This window comes from Rhagoletis zephyria, unplaced genomic scaffold (genome assembly GCF_001687245.7).
Source record: "Rhagoletis zephyria isolate East Lansing unplaced genomic scaffold, Rhagoletis_zephyria_1.1 Rzeph_scaffold_02475, whole genome shotgun sequence".
Taxonomy (NCBI): domain Eukaryota; kingdom Metazoa; phylum Arthropoda; class Insecta; order Diptera; family Tephritidae; genus Rhagoletis; species Rhagoletis zephyria.
Genome location: NW_016159559.1, coordinates 17,382 through 17,606, shown reverse-complemented (window position 1 = coordinate 17,606; position 225 = coordinate 17,382). Strand labels below are relative to the sequence as shown.

General features: G+C 51.1%; 1 protein-coding gene across 1 annotated transcript in view; it reads right to left on the bottom strand.

The window, feature by feature from the left end:
* Positions 1 to 225, bottom strand: part of tefu (Serine/threonine-protein kinase tefu) — a 60,502-nt gene that overhangs the window by 52,772 nt on the left and 7,505 nt on the right. The window lies entirely within an intron of this gene.

The window sequence follows — 225 nt, the reverse complement described above, 5'->3', positions numbered from 1 at the left end:
CCTACTAAAGTAGGCTGCACATTTCTTCGGGTCCGACGAAGCGCGACCTTCGAAAGAGATTTCCACTCTGTCATCACGCTCCGTTGGGTTGGACAGGGACGTCACGGTTGACCAGAGCTTACTCACACCAGATGTGAAGTTACAGGCCTTCAAGTGCTCCTCCCACTTTTTCCGCTTATGCTGATTTACCAGTTGCCGAATCTCCAAATTAAGGTCCCTCAGACG